At 37.7% G+C, this 16,343-nt stretch overlaps 1 long non-coding RNA gene across 1 annotated transcript; it reads right to left on the bottom strand.

Annotated features, from left to right (window-relative positions):
• Positions 1–6,174: 6,174 nt before the first annotated feature.
• LOC129411374 (uncharacterized) lies at positions 6,175–6,988 on the bottom strand. Its single transcript, XR_008633284.1, has 4 exons — positions 6,928–6,988; positions 6,613–6,742; positions 6,460–6,534; positions 6,175–6,307 (listed from the first exon to the last, which is right to left on the bottom strand). It is a non-coding gene; the product is annotated as an uncharacterized LOC129411374 (long non-coding RNA).
• Between the last annotated feature and the right edge of the window lie 9,355 nt (positions 6,989–16,343).

The raw sequence follows: 16,343 nt of genomic DNA, 5'->3' as shown, positions 1-16,343 counted from the left end.
GTTATCTGAACTGCTCAAATACACCACAACACCGAGCCTGTGTTTTAGGGATCAAGGCAGACTGAACAAATTTAAGCAGCCCCGGGTAAGAAGTGACTTGCTGTGATAATTAAAGAAATTACAGCTCAACAAACAAAACAAAAGATTTTCCACTAAAAGTCTACTTAACTAACTTTGTGTGATCTTCCTATTTAAAACACCTACTTTCTTTGACCAGTAACAAAACATTCTTTGATTTTCTTTACTGTTGAGGAGTCCAATTACAACAGCAGATTACGAAAATATAAGCTTTGTAGTTAGTTATAAATATGTCCTATGTAACATTTTTGGTGGTGTCTGCCAGCTGTCGATCTCCACAGAGGTATTATTTGTTTGCCTAAAATGTTCTCCAGTATGACATTAAACATTACAATCTTGCATTTATTCATTTACAGCTTTTAAATTGTTTTAAATTATGCTTTCTTTCAGAGCTGGGGGTCGCCTCTTCACAGATCTGGCCTGCAAGTTGTTCGTGTCTTGTAATCCATGGAGAGAAATAAGTTTAATTATTGTAAAAATCAACAGTATCTCCATGGAGACAAGCAAGTGGCAGACCCTCCACCAGAAAAGTTCTATATAGTGCAACTTTAAACTGTGAAATCTTTGGTGCAATAGAAATATTTAGTTACTCAACTTTTGTTTTAGTGATATTACTTGTAAAATGTCTTCATCTTCTTGCTCTTTTTACCCAAGGAAACAATATGCCCCTCCTTTATTATATATATTAAAGTATTTATAGCTGCATGCTCTATTTAACCTCTATAAATCAAACCAAAGCTTGTTTTGATGGCAAACGTCAGACCCGTACATCAACAAATCACCCACAAACTCAATCATACCAAACCTAAAAGTGCATTATTAATGACATGAGCTCATCTTCACATACATAAATACACACATTAACTCAATCTAGTCCCTTTTTTCCGGATCACAGCGCTGACTGGGGAAAGTGGACAGCCAGCCCAGATGTTGAAAAGTGCATTACTCCCTAATATCATTATCTGTGCTGTAAAAAGTGAAATAAAATAAGCTGTATTCTCAGTGGATCCAAAACAAGCGGATGACAACAGCGCTCTCTGATCTGTTTTGAAGGGGGCTGGTTTCACTGTGTAATTGGCTGCATGGACTCAAACCAAACATGGGTGATTTACAGATAAATGGGTCTGTGTGGGGCCTGGCTTAAGTCATTCACATACAGAGTTAACCTCCTTCAACTCATTACAGGTACAAGAAGTGCGTTTGGTTTTCCACGATCCGAACAAATGTCTCCAGATGCTTTGAAAATGCGAGGGGTTTGATTTCAGAGTGGCTGTCAGTGTTAGCACGATGTGGGCGCTTAAAGAAATAGGAGAAGACAGCGAGTTAAGAATAAATATCTTAATATGTTTTTTGGCTCTGTCGGCTAAAACCTGTCACTTGAATACCTCCGCTTTGAGATGTTGGATGTTCCCCCCATCACTATTTGAATCCCTTCACCATCCGGCTGCATTATTCCAGTGTCAGTAGGCTGTGTGTCCCACTTGGATGCAGATTAAAACTCAGATACACCAACCTGAAGGCAATTCAGGCCAACTCCATCACAACTGGGAATATAATAAAGCTAGGGAAACTTTTGTAAATAGGACAAAAATCTGTTCATTGAAAAAGCTTGACAAATGCAAAGGAACTATCAGGGTTCACTCTCTGTATACGGACAGCAACCATCAGGCATTGAACCTGTGCCAAGTCCACATGTGGATCACTGTCTGCTGCTATGAACAAGATAATTTACTGTGGTATTATGAAACAACACATGCATTACTTTTATTTACTACTATATATTTATATATATTAAAGGGGCACTGCACAACTTTTCTGGTGGAGGGTCCGCTACCTACTTGTTTCCATGGAGATGTTATTGCTTTCCCTGAAACATTCTATGATATGGCATTAAACATATCCATCTAGCATTTATTCATTACGGGTGTTTCTATTGCTTAAAAATACAGTAATTCCTTCCATGCCACAGATCTGAATTATAATGTATCTTAGTGCTGTATCCCATGTGTCTCCCTTGTGACAGTTAGGTTTAATCTATACTGTGGAGCATTCTAGACAAAGCAATAGCATTTCTATGGAGATAAGCAGGAGGCAGACTCTCCAGTGTTACTCAGTGCATTTTGACTTCAGGGTCAGCCACCTGTTGTCTTCATGAAGATGGTATTGATTTGACTAAAAAAATCCATAGTATGTATTATCTATCTCCATGGAAACAACAAGGTAGCGCCACCAGGCCAAATTACAGGTTAGATCTGTGGAGAGACAACCCCACTCACAGTAAGCCATTTCATTGTATTCTTGAATCACTTGCCATGCTTACTATAGAAACAAGGAAGTGGCACTCAGATGTGACTATGGTGGTATCTTTTTTGAAAAATACAGTCTCTTAGTTTGGAGATAAATGAGCCTCTCTTAAACTCACTGCTTCATTGTATCCCCCCCATTCACAGTACATTTTCTTGTGGATTCAAACACTGACACTCCCAATGGACTATTTAGCCATGTAAACAAATTATTTGGGTGAGAACTTGGGTGACTTCCTGTGCGCTGGAAGTAGTCTGTGTCATATTAGCAGAAGAAGAAAATGTGTTGTATGATGAATCTTGTCTTCTGCTTCTCTACAATCCGCTCTTAAACGTAATGTAAAAAGCTTGTGTTGACAGGAAACATTTAGGGGAGAGCTTTTGGAGGAGGAGAAATCGTCAGCTTCGGATTGGGTCCATTATGGTCTTTCTCCATTAGCTGTGTGCATCAACAAGCCATCTTTTCTTTCCATGCTTTGTATTTGACCTCATCAATTAGTCAGCCCTTCCCTCTGCTTTTCCATGGGATGTTTACGGTCTTCCTCTCACTCTTTCTTCTGCATTGATCATTATGTGGAGACAGATTAATATTCAGTTATGATAAATGTGTGCATATTCCCGCATCAATCTGAATCATTATGTTGCTTTCACTCAATGTAATGACAACCTCCTTTATGTACATCCCATAGAGGCTAAAATACTGCGTCACAACCAGAGCTGTGTGTGGTTAACGTATTCTGTCAGAAATCTGGATTAAAGCTTTGTCATTTTGGCCCCAATTTCAGTATAATCAAGGAGCCTACTTATTACACTGAAAATAGGAGAGAGATCATCTTTCTTTCTTTTTGTATATGTTTATGGAAAAGTAGTTCATCTTTGAATTGGTAGTTCAGAATGACTCATGGTTTTCAATGACCACTGAATCCCCTCTAATAAATGTTATATCAATCATAAATTATTAATCTGGAATCTACAGTCCTGGTTTTCAGTAGTTAATATTTCTTTGCCGTCTTAAACACTATACAGGATTGTTGTCATAGCTTTTATTGGCTCTTTTTGTGTTGTATCAATATTCACAAGACATGTTTTGAAGAGCAGAAAACCAAAACAAAAAACAAGTATCAGATATTTTTTCTATTGAGTGTTTTTTTTTTTTTTTTTTTTTTTTTGTGGTTCCTGTCTCTATCCTGCTCTTGTAGAGTGGCCGTTTTGACCTGACATGGTGTTTGCTCAGTATGTCCATCCACAACTGCTTGAGGCCCACCGGGTCCACTGGGGCTGGGCCTTCTTGTGGAGAGCTCCACAAACTCCTTCAGAATACTAAAGGTACAGGGCAGAGGTATGCTGTGTTTTTCCTCTCCTCCCCTCTGTCCTCCGGGTCGACTGCTCCGGACCCTCCAACACTCTCTATGTTCTTCTGTTTGTAGCTTAGTGCATGAATTAAGTGCACTCATCTGGGGTTAGTGCAATGGCCCTGGGCAAACACTTAAAAATACTTGGCTTATACCAGTCTACGCATGTATGTTCTCCAATATCAATTCTATCTGACAGCTGAACCAGTGCAAAAACCTGTATTTGATATGCAGATATGTCATTCTGTCATTTAAGATAAATCATTGCAATATAAGAGATTTTCTCATATACCATAATTTTGGCATGTGTCCAAGGAATATAGAATTCATAATTTCATGATGTTGTTTAAACAAGTGGCCCTTAAACCGTGTCTTTCGTGGGTATTTTCCATTTTCTCTTTTCATATAATCACTGTAAATTGATGTGAAATATTTGATAATGATAGTTTTGTTTTCTAATTACTAAGCCCTTCTCAGTAATGTGGTATAATAAAATCTTGATTCATAAGCACGCTCTTAAAAGCCACTCTGTTTACTGAAAGTCCTCCCTTCACTCTTTATTAACTGCTGAGGCATAAAAAGGACGATTCATTATTTTAATGCACATGTATCAATATTATTGGACTCAATAGGTGAACGCCTGCCTGCACTGGCCTGCACTGGCCTGCACTGGCCTGCAACGGGATTAAATATTTATCATTCATTAATAATATTTGCTGTTTGATCTGATGTGACGGTTTACACTAGAAAATAAATACTAGTGTGGAGTCCAACACAGAGGCAGATTTGCTTGAGCAGCAAAATACTGTGTTTTTACAGTAATTGATGAAGCTCTGGCGCACTGTATTTCATATGCTGAGTAATTTTCTAATTGGCTGAGGGCAAGCAGGTTGTTGCATAGGCCCGAGTCAGCCTCAGCCAAAGAAAAGCTCACTGTAAGGAAATGTAGAAACGAAATGTCTTAAAGTCTGACTGATTGTGAATTCACTCTGAATATGCACACACATGTGTTCACTCCTGGCCCACTCTGCAGCCTGCTCTGTTTTGCTTTTTTCCTGATGTTTGGCCTTCAAAGCCTTCCCCAGTGATTAGGCCTGCTCCCTCTATGTACCTTATATATACTGTATATATATGATCTATCTTACATAAGATTAAAGGAATTGTCTGCATATCCAGAGAGACTGGCCTCTTCAAACAAAGTGCAGCTGAATACATGCTGAATAATATATTTTCTACTATTCCATGTGTTTAAGGCAGTCTGTGCCATTGCATTATGAATATGTACAGTCCAGTTCTCTGACAGGTGGATGGGAGAAAGAGTAGGATGCTGCACTAATCCTCTTCCTTTTTTTCAAATTATCCAAATCCTGAAAAGCACAAGTCATAACGTGTGCACTGATTTTCTGCAACAAAAACTTGAATAATTTTAGTTCTAAATCAGCCCAGCACCAGGCAGCAAAAACACAGAATCACTGGCAATGTCCAAGTCATAATGTGAACGTAGGGGAACCCACGGGTGAAAGATTAATGCGACCTGCCCCAAAGACTGTGTCATCGTCTGTGCCTTGGACCTCTTCTCTGTCCCAGCCAATGGTCATTATACTGTGGCATTACAGCAGCAGACTTCCATTTATCAATAAAACAGGGGCCATGTGTCACTGCTGCAAACACAGTAGCATTAGTATTCACAATAAACAGGGCTGTTATGCGGATTTTTTCCACTGGCCTCTGCTCTGCTACATGATTTAATCCTGTGGAAATTTGGATAAAAGCTTTGTCATTAGCTCCTCACGGTTCTAAGTGCAAGAATCATTACTATATATGAATACATGGATTAAAGTTGAATTCATTGACAAATCGTATTCTTGTACCAGTTGATGGGAGTCTCTCTGAACAGCTATGGGTCAGTGGTGGATGAAATACAGATAGGGACAAAAATTACTCAAGTAAAAGTAACACATGAAAAAGTAACTAAACTTATTTAAGAAAAACTATTGTATTACATGTTTATAAATTCATTTAAAGAGTAAAAAATAAAGTAATTTTGTAGAGATATTTGGAACAGTTAAAGTAAATTGTAGTCAAATTTTTTTGAATGATTTGGTTGATTTTAAGTGATACAGTTGATTTCTTAATTCTTAAATGAACTCATGGAAGATGCTAAAAATGAGTCACTGCACTGAAAAAAAAAGGTTGCTGGATTTGCATAAAAAAGTTATGGACAGTGGTTGCATGCAATAAAATTATGTTTAGGGTTTGAAACTTTTTTCGAACCCCTCTATACATATTTTTCTCGGAACATGAACATCACTTTTTCATGTTGATGAAATTTGAACAAATCATGATGAATATGCATATTTATCTTATGGTACCTTATCATGAAATGTATAAGTATGTATAATGTAACTTAATTGATCTAATTCTGTAAAAGAATACAAAAACAGTCTTTAGTTTTCTACAGATCTGTATTGTCTTAAACAGAATCAAACACAAAGAGAGCACAGGGACAGAGACACACAGTTTGGAGCTGGACAGTGTGAAGATTTATTCCAGTGAAGAAGCTCTGGTCTCTGCCTGTGGACACACGAATAACACATGATGATCACATTGTGATGATCTACTCTGTTGTACATGTTTAAATACACTTATAGCAATTATTACTACAATAATGGACCAGAACAGAATCACAAGAACATTAGAACTGTATCTGCAGAAACAAAACTCACCATGTGCTGCTTTTCTTCCTCTAAACACAGTAACAGGGAGGGCATCTGGTATAAAGTCTCCTAATGCCACATCACCTTGTACAAGTACGATAACAGTTTCAATAGGAAGTTCATTTTGAAAAATTTTAAAATAATTTTAGTTGGTTTACTTACTTTGTTCATCTGTGGTCTGTGTTTTGTTGGTTCTCAAACATCTTCCTTTTTTCTGAAACATCAACTATAACATTCATGAACTTCCCCACAGCTCCAGCAGAGCTCTGGATGTCACTCTTTGTAGACGACTCTGGAAGCAACACATTCAAATCTTAGTACAAGTGTCACACTCTTGTAGATGGACAGTCAAAAACATTTTGTTTGAAGCTGTCCTTACATTAACTCTAATTTCAAATAAAACACCACAAACATGTTTTAACAATGACGACATTCTAGGCCGGAGAAGCACATAATAAAATCTTTGAAAAGTCTTACCTCCAGATCAGCTCTCATAATCCTCCTGCTCCACACTGTGTGTCCTCTGCTCCTGGAACTGTGTGTCCTGTTACATTTGAATTTTCCCTCCAAAAGTTTTGGGGAGGAGAATTCCAGAGGGAGGAGCCTCATCAGAAATTATAATAAAGTCATGTTTCCTCAACCTGATTAAGACATGCAGGTCTCACATCTTGCTCTCCAATGTAATGAAGAAAAAGTAAAAAGTATCCACTGTAAAATTTACGTGTGTAGAGAACAGATACCAAAAAAATTTGCTTACAGTCAAAGCCCCAAATTATTCATACCCTTGACAAATTTTGACTTAAAGTTACTTTTATTCAACCACTAAGTTTTTTCTTGATTGGAAATTATACAGACATCTCCCAGAAGATAATAAGACAATGCACAAGAGGCATCATTGTGTGTATTTCTCAGCTATTATTTACATTTGAACAAAAAGTGGCATGTCCAAAATTATTCATACCCTTTGTAAACTAAAACTAAAAATCCAAAGTTCTATACCATTCCAAACAGCATAAACTTAAAACAAACAAAACTTCCTAATGACCCTGATTCATTGGGAAGAGCTGTTTTAAGCAAATGAACAGGGGGAAAACAGCAGGTCTTTGCAGTTGGTTTGTGAACAGTCGAAGACAAAGGAACTCTCTGAGGATCTACGGCTGCATATTGTGGCCGCTCACAATTCAGGAAAGGGCTATAAGGCCATATCTAAATGTTTGCAGTGGCTATAGTGCAAAGTGTTATTAAAAAATACAAGATGTTCCACACTGTAGAAAATCTCACAAGATGTGGTCGGAAGCCAAAAGTGACACCTGTGCTGGCCAGGAGGATAGTGAAAGAATCCACAGATCACCACCAAGGCCATCCAGGTGAATCTGGGCTCTGCTGGTGGCAACATGTCAAGCCAGACAATCCAGCAGACACTACATACTGCTGGGTTACACGGACGTAGACCAAGGAGGACACCACTTCTCCAGATAAAGCACACGAAAGCCCATTTAGCCTTTGCAAATGCTCATCTGGACAAAGAAGAAGACTTCTGGTCTTTTGTTTTATGGTCAGACGAAACAAAAATTGAATTTGGCCACAATGATGTATTAATGGTTTGGCGTAAAAAAGGAAAAGCCTTCAACCCTAAGGACACCATCCCTACTGTCAAACATGATGGTGGGGACTTAATGCTTTGGAGATGTTTTTTCAGCCAAAGGGCCAGGGAATCTAATCACAGTAAATGGCACCATGAACAAAGAGCAATAGATCAAGATTCTCAACAACAACATCAAGCAGCCTGTAGAGGAACTTGGACTTGGGCACCAGTGGACATTTCAGCATGACAGTGACCCAAAGCACACTGCAAAAGTGGTGAAGAAATGGTTATTAGACAGCAACATTACAGTTTTGCAGTGGCCCAGCCAGAGTCCTGACTTGAAACCAACTGAGAATCTGTGGAGGGAGCTAAAGATAAGGGTGATGGCAAGGAGACCCTCCAATCTGAAAGCACTGGAGCTCACCGCTAAAGATGACTGGACAAAAATACCAGTGGAGACATGCAAAAACTGGTCAGCAATTATAGGAAGCACTGGATTACTGTAATAGCCAAGTAAGGCTTTTCTACTGATTATCCAGAAGGGTATGAATAATTCTGGACAGGCCACTTTTTGTTCAAATGTACATAAAAGCGGAGAAATTTTTTTTTCCACAATGATGCCTCTTGTACATTGTCTTATTATCTTCTGGGAGACGCCTGTGTCATTTCCAATCAAGAAAAATCTTGTGGTTGAGTAAAAGTAACTTCAAGTCAAAATTTTACCTCCAGCACTGCTATGGGTACAACACTAGAAATGACAAGAAAGAAGAAATGTACAGACTTTTCTTTTCAATTATTCAAAGATTTTTGTCTCCACAGTTCTGATATATTATGTATAGTGCCAGTTGACCTCTGTAAAAATCTGTATCAGCTATGGCATTGCACAGTGTTTAGTTAAAAAGTAATCTAGTTTGGATCTGTTCATTCTTTTTGACCTTAAAGGGGGTTAAAATGCATAGCGTCAAAATTATGACATCTGACAGATCTTTGTTATAATGTTGTTTCCTCCTCAAAAACATATGTAATTAACACATGATTAACACATTTATTGCATATTGTTCTTCTCTGAAACAGAAAACACCTTGTGATGTCAAGTGGTAATGCAGGAAATGATCCAGTGTGTTTTTAAACTCTGTGCACCTTCACTATGGAATCTCTACTAAGCAAAGGTAAAACAGCAAAACGTCACTGTTAACTTGGAAAACCGTCACTTATTGACATCACAAGGTGGAACAAAGCATTCTGAACATTGTTGATTAAGACAGACTGATAATAAGGATTACTCAAACATGTGTGAATGAAACGTATGTTGAAACTAGTATGTTTTTGAGGAGGTAACAGCATTATAGCATGACTTAAAGGTCACAAGAGTGTAGTTTAGCTAGTCATTGAAGTGAACTCACATACAAACTAATTATTAAGAACATAATTTGCATATTGTCAGGAACACACTGACAGAGTAGAGGAAACATTATCCCATCTAATGGTTGACAGTTTGTTGTATAATAGGGAGAATTATAGAGCTCAATATGTGCAGTGCATTGTGCCTGAGTCTGCACCGTATATATGGGACATCTGTGCAATAAAGGCCAGACTACAGCTGTGAGAGAGACACAGCTCAGATCCAAAGGCTGATCCAATAAGAGCAGTGGAATTTCATTACAGATGTTGAGCCTGGATATGACGGCTCCATCAATAACTAGCCCACATGTGAGTGAGTGAGCTTTAACAGTCAAACCCATGCAGCCTTACCCCATAGACCCACGCTTTCACTTTTCACAGGCTGCGTCTGAGCCAGAGGAGGGACCATCTTTCTCCCTCTGTCCCCCTCACCTCTTCTGACGATAGATATGTCCAGTCTTTCCTCAATGGAGCAGGGAATTACATCTCAAGTGGAGTAGTTTAATATAGCATGTCTGCGCGTATCATCAAGAAGTTCAAAATGGTCCCTAGAATCTTGTAGGTTCCTCTGCCAAAAGGTTGTTCTTTTCTTATCTCAAAGTGTTCCTTGCTTGAGTTTTATGCTCAAAGTTACACAGTTATCAGGCCTGTGTTATGCACTGTTTTACTACCTTTCAAAAAATTTTCAGTTGACCAGATACTAACCAGAGACCACCATATACCTCTCAGAAACTGAAATTTTGTAGTTGCTTGAACCTAGTGCCTAGTTTCCTTCTAAAATGCAATATTGACTATGTTATGTTGGATGGATAGTTAATACTAGTGCTGTCAAAAAATTTTGAGATTAATTAATTATGATCTGTAATTAATTAATCTAATTAATCTCTTTTTAATCTCACCTAAAAATTGCTGAGAAAAGCCTTCAATTTGAGGTATTTTCATTTAAATTCATTATTACATTATTGTGGCAGATCAAAAGACTGATATAGAACAAAAAAAAAGTGACTTTATAAAGTAATTTATTGTTTAACAAACTTTAATAGATGCAGTCACTTACAATACACAGTATCATCATTATTATTACTATTACTAATCTGCAGTGTTGGGAAGGTTACTTTTAAATATATATTCCCCTACAGATTACAGATTACATATCCCAAAATGTAGTTTGTAACTTAATCCATTTAATTATTTAAAGTGAGTAACATAATTTGAATACTTTGGATTACTTGATATTCTCATGCTTTTTAAAATTACATGAATGTAGCAACTGCATCCTGCAAATGTTGTTCTTGTTTGTTCTCTTCAAATTGTCTGTTGAGCCCAAGTCTTCATGAATAAGAAACTCTTTGCTGTAAAGTAGCAAAGACGAGGAAATCTGAACATAATAACTTTTGTCTACTTAAAGACAATAAAAAGTCCAGTCTTTCCTTAACCATATTAAAAATATTATTGATAGAGAAATGCTTTATATATGAGATCACTGGTTTTAGTCCTGGTTTAGACCTGCTTTAGTCCTACTTTAGTCCTAGTTTAGTCCTGGAATGTGTTAGTCCTGGTTTTAGTGGGTTTGTGTGGGTTTCCAGCAATGAGTGGAATTACCGAAATAAAATTTTTTATAAATGTGTTTTTTTTGTGTGTGTGTGTTGTTGTCCCAACAACACATAAAAACAGATTTTATAATAAAGCAACTCGCATACAGAAACAGTAAAGTTAGAGATTAAAAATGAGATTAACGCGATTAAAAAACATAACGCGCTAAATATGACTGTAATTAATTAATCGCAATTAACGTGATCATTTGACACCCCTAGTTAATACATATTGTTGCTTCACATAGCAGCAGGGGCGGCAGCAGACATTTTTTCTTGGAGGAGCGATGGGGATGCTAAATTCTTCAAAGGGGTTGGACACTTAATATGCAAATATAGAAGCTTTTAACAATGGAGCGCCCCCACAGCTCCAACCATGTTTGCTACACTAAACAAGTTTAAATGTAGTTAGATCGTGTAGTGATCATTTTGAACACTCTGTGGTTGCCATTTCTTTTTTAGATTAAATGTCCTATGAAAATGTCAAAAGTTTTTTGGGGGAGCAATGGGGGTGCATTAGCCACATCTGGAGAAGGCTAGTGCCCCTCAAGCCCCTGTCAGGCATCGCCCCAGCATAGTGATCAGAATGTTATGGCTAGTTGTTATTTTGTGACTGTTATTCCTTGGTTGTTGTAGTGAGTGTTCTGGCCACAAACAACAGCCTGGGGGGGAGTAGTTAACTGATAAGGAAACAAATAGGTCAAGCATCAATGGTAACAAATGTGACATTTAGATCAGAGCCAGAGCATCCAGGGTGAAAGTACACTGTGATTACTTTTAAAAAAAAGTCACATACAGAGAACTGAGTCAACGTGAGTGAGTAATAAAGACAGAAATGCCTCAAAGTGAACTGAAGATTAGCTTTTTGTGTAGATAGAACCGTGAAACATCAGACAGCAAACATGTCATTGATTAGTTGGGACTGACGGAGCAGAAAACCACCAAGAGGCAGAATCATGATCGACTGAAGGCGGGGCAGAGGTGCATGCAACTGACCCCTGAAATTTATCAGAAACCAATGTTGAATTTGCACTTCACAGTACCTCTGGTTAAGTAAAAATCTGCATAAAATTAATCACATATTTAAGAAAACATTTTAAAAAATACATTTTTTCATACATTTTTAGCCAACTTCCCCTGAATAACAGAAAAAAGTAAAATGTATCTATTTAAAAAAAAAAATTCTTTATATATTTTTATATTCTGTTTGTGACATGGCATACAGGTGGAATTTGTTATCTCAACACCACACACATTTGAATCATTGCCCACTGAAGTCAATGATTCAAAGTATTAAAACAAGGCTAGTTGTTCACAGCTTTTTCTTTATTGCCGTCACCTTTCAATTTGGCTTTGCAGTCTTTTGTTGTATTTACTATTCACAGTGTGCTACCACCATACATAGTGAAGTTGCTATTTCTCTTCTTGGTCTGTTTGTGAACCACTAATTTGTATATGTCTTATAGATTTATCAAGAACCCCGCTGGCTCTGCGTCCCTATAAATGGTAGTTAATACCAAACATCAACTTCTGTCAAGCGAAAAGTGACATATTTCTAAGGAGGTTGCTTCCGTCGCCACTTTTCCTCTGTACTTTTCTCTTCCTCCTGACCGAAACTGCTGGCTCCCTGTTACGTACATTTACATCAGTTCTGCTGATAATCTGAAAACGCTGTGGGGATCCAAACACACGGAATCAACTCTGAGGCTATCTCCAAATGTAAAGTTAGTCACGTTTCTACCAGACAGACAGAATTCACAAATTCTAATTCGTAAATGTCATTATAAATTATTCAAATGGGTTTCTTGGCTTTTATTTTTTTTATAATTTTTGCATTAATTCTAATAAAATTTGTAGTAATTCTTCAGCATTGTGAATTCTTCAGCATTGTGAACATGTAAAACAATATAGTGACTGAAAGGTTTTCATTCCGCACTCTTCTCTCAAATTTATGTCTCTCTTTTTTAATTTTAATCTTCATGATTATTTATGTTTTGATTTGTTTTTATTATGATTTTAATGTATTTCTTATTCTGTAAAGCACTTTGAATTACTTTTTGTACGAATTGTGCTATACAAATAAACTTGCCTTGCCTTGCCTAGTGCAAGAGAATGACATATGTCATATTGAGTTGATTATATTTCAGTGCTGCACAATAGGCAAAAGCTGATGAGTCAAATGCAGAAAATGAATGTAAGAAGTATATCTTAACCTTTACCTTAACCTTAACTGTAACCATAACCACTTAAAGTAACAAGTGAAATAACAAAGATTTTCCCACACATGTAAACATGTAAACATTCTAAATTTGTGGTTTGACTCGTCTTTGATGATAGTTCATAATGTGTCTTAAATGAGATGATGACAAACAGCTTGTGTCTTGTGACTTCATGTGGAGTCAAAAGCCTGGAATTGCGTCAGCTACAAAACCACAATGAAGAAGAAGAAGAAAAGAAGCAGCTGAAACAGGTGGGTGAGCGCAGAATGGGCTGATGGGACAGGAATGGGAGCCGTCTGTGATTGGAGGCTCCCAGCTCCGGTAAAGCTTTCTTCTTATGTGTGTGCCATGTGCAAAGTGTTGATAAGCAGCATCATCCCACTGACTCATTAATCAACTGTGAAATGTACAGCTACCTGCCGCGTTCTTATTTCCGTGCCCCCAAAAACCCTGCACTCGTTTGCTCACTTCCTCCTCCACTCCTGTTTGAGAGAAGAAGAAACAAATCGGACTCTGCAATTATTCCCTCAGAAAAGATGCTATTCTTGCAGTTTTGCTGTTTTAAGAAGTGCACGAGTTGGATTTTACACTTGGATGTTCTCTCTGTTTTGCCCTATACCTTTGTGCTTTCATATATGCCATTGCAAACAGATAAGCACAACATTCTGGCTGCTCATCTGAGATTTGAAGCACTTAATACGCCTGCTCTCTGCTGCCCTCCCGCTATGCTAACATCCGCCTGAAAATCTCAAAATACATATTTTTGATTTTTGTAGAATTCCTCCAAAATGGTATTCTCCTGTATTACAATGCTTTGCAAATATTTGGTGATTTGTGGAAAATGGATTTAAAGCATTCTGTGCTACATAGATATACTACAGCATGGCTGAGTAGATAATACTTTCTTCACTCAGGTTGAATCCAGTTGTGGTAGATTTTTAACCATTGTGAAATAGGATTTTACAAACCCCAAATGTTTCATTTATATAACAGCAGACACATAGGCAAAGAGTCTTGCCCAAGGACACATTTTTTATGCACCAGGACTGAACCATTTTTGTTTAGACATTCCCTTTCTTCAGTGCCTGTTTTGACTGTTGTTCCCTCTCTTGAATATGTCATGTATTGTTTGTTCAGAAAGCTTTAGTTCTTAAAACCTGCACCGAGGTTTGTAAGGCAGATGCTGATAGTGTGTTTTAAAACTTCTTTAAAACTAGACATCAGTCTGGAGAAAAATAGAATTTTGATGAGTTTATTTGCATTTCCTGTGTGTCAGAGGCCTAAATTTATTTGCCAGTTTTGATTGCTTTTATGGAAGGCTGACTGTATAATCACTCAACAGTGCGTCATGCTTTTTTCTGAAAACTAAGCAACAAAGTGACCAAATCGATGTGTGATTAATGGGCACCGAGCCGTGGACAGACACACAGCATTGTTCAGGTGACAGCTGTATAAACAGGAAGCCAGCCGACGCTTTTGGCTGTAAATTCTCTGATTAAGTGGACTGAAAAGTGCTGCCCAGAGTTCACCATTCATCAGTTTGAAGAAATACGCAACAAAGGACAAAAAGTAGATCAAGGTATTTCAAGTGGTAAAACTTCAAAGTTCAAAATGCAGCTAGCGTAAATTCAGCCTGGAAGACCTCCTCAGACTTCATCACCTCACTCCACCTTGCTGGTCGCCTCACCTCCTTCTGTGCTCACTCTGTCCAGTTTACATAAACCCCCATCATCTCTCATCATCCCCTTCATTCTCCTCATCCTCTCATCATCCCCTTTACTCTCCTCATCCTCTCATCGTCCTCTTCACTCTCCTCATCCTCTTATCGTCCCCTTCACTTTTCTCATCCTCTCATCGTCCTCTTCATTTTCCTCATCCTCTCATAGTCTCATTCACTCTCCTCATCTTCTCATTGTCCCCTTCACTTTTCTCATCCTCTCATCATCCTCTTCATTCTCCTCATCCTCTCATTGTCCCCTTAACTATTCTCATCATCTCATTGTCCTATTCATTTTCCTCATCCTCTCATCTTCCTTTTCATTCTCCTCAACCTCTCATCGCTCCCTTCACTCTCCTCATCCTCTCATCATCTCCTTCACTCTCCTCATCCATGCCCATCATCGCAGTGTCTTGTGTTGGGTGTTTGAGGGTCAAAGTTAACTATCACCACTATAGTACAAATTCTACCAACTTCTTTTTGATCAAGAAATACCTCATCAGTTATATTTGACTAAAATGCCTTGGGGAAAGGAAATAACTGGAATACAGTTGATTTAATTAAATCTTTTGTGTTTTTTAATATGATTTTACCTGGGTGCGGAAAAATGAAATTGCTTTCAAATGAACTGCTAGTTTACTAGTTTGTGATTTTCTTTTTAATCTCAGTTTAGCTATTCAGAGCTTAAACAGAAGAGAAAAAACTTGAGAAAAGTTAATAAGTACCACTGTAATCATGAATCATCATTGCAACCATTTGAATATTTTTGATTTTCTAAGATATCATTTATCAAACATATTTTGAGTAATTGTAAAAAATACTCCAGTAAATTATTAGAGTTCACTGCACAACTTTTCTGGTGGAGGGTCCGCTATTGCTTTGCCTTGGAATGTTCCATGGTATGACATTAAACATATACATCTAAGATTTCTTCATTACAAGTGTTTCTATTGCTCAAAAATACAATAATTCCTTCTCTCCGCAGATGTGAATTATAATGCAGTGTAGTGCTGTAACCTGCTTGTCTCAGGATAGACAGGTTTAATCTATACTGTGGAACATTCTAGACAAAGCAATAACATTTCCATGGAGACAAACAGGTGGTGGGCTCTCCACTAGAAATGTTAGTGCACCTTTAAAGTAAAGTTACTCTGCACTGAGGTGTAAAGTTCAAATGCTGCAGTATTTGTATCTGACATTTTGGTCCTTCAGAATTCACTCTGCTCTCCTCCTTCACCACCACTGACCTGTGAATAATTCAGTCACTATGTAAAATACATGAGGGTGTAAATGAGTGCAGGTTTATATAGGCAGGTGTCAACACAGGTCCATCTGAACTTAAATTAACACAACACAAGAGACAAAACAAGAACAACAAG

The sequence above is a fragment of the Boleophthalmus pectinirostris genome, unplaced genomic scaffold (genome assembly GCF_026225935.1).
Source record: "Boleophthalmus pectinirostris isolate CB_2022bp ecotype Guang Dong unplaced genomic scaffold, ASM2622593v1 HiC_scaffold_4, whole genome shotgun sequence".
Classification (NCBI taxonomy): domain Eukaryota; kingdom Metazoa; phylum Chordata; class Actinopteri; order Gobiiformes; family Gobiidae; genus Boleophthalmus; species Boleophthalmus pectinirostris.
This window is presented reverse-complemented; position numbering and strand designations above follow the sequence as displayed.